Here is a 422-nt window from a genome sequence, read left to right on the forward strand (position 1 = left end):
TACATAAAATTGATCTTTTGAAATATTTTTTTAAAATATATAAGTTATAATTTATTGATATAGAATTATAGATTATGTTCTTATTATTTAAACCAGTTCATGAGCTTTTGGTGAGCCGAACTTGAGTTTAAAAAATAGGTTCGATTATTAATGAGTCGAGTCATGAACTAAACTCAATTTTTATGAGTGGAGCTTGAATTTGGTCCAATTCGACTCAACTCGACTTACTTTCAGTCCTACAAGAAGCTAGACGTCCAATTCTTAATTAAACCTTGCAGCAGCATCAACATGTGTACACGGGTATAATTAAGATCTCAAACATCCAAATATAAACAAACGCCTTAACCATCACACCGCCCTTAGCTTGTCCCTTCAACCATGTAATGGCCCATTCATATTTTTCCATGCATTAATCTTTGGCA

The sequence above is a fragment of the Arachis ipaensis genome, chromosome B05, assembly GCF_000816755.2.
Source record: "Arachis ipaensis cultivar K30076 chromosome B05, Araip1.1, whole genome shotgun sequence".
Taxonomy (NCBI): Eukaryota; Viridiplantae; Streptophyta; class Magnoliopsida; order Fabales; family Fabaceae; genus Arachis; species Arachis ipaensis.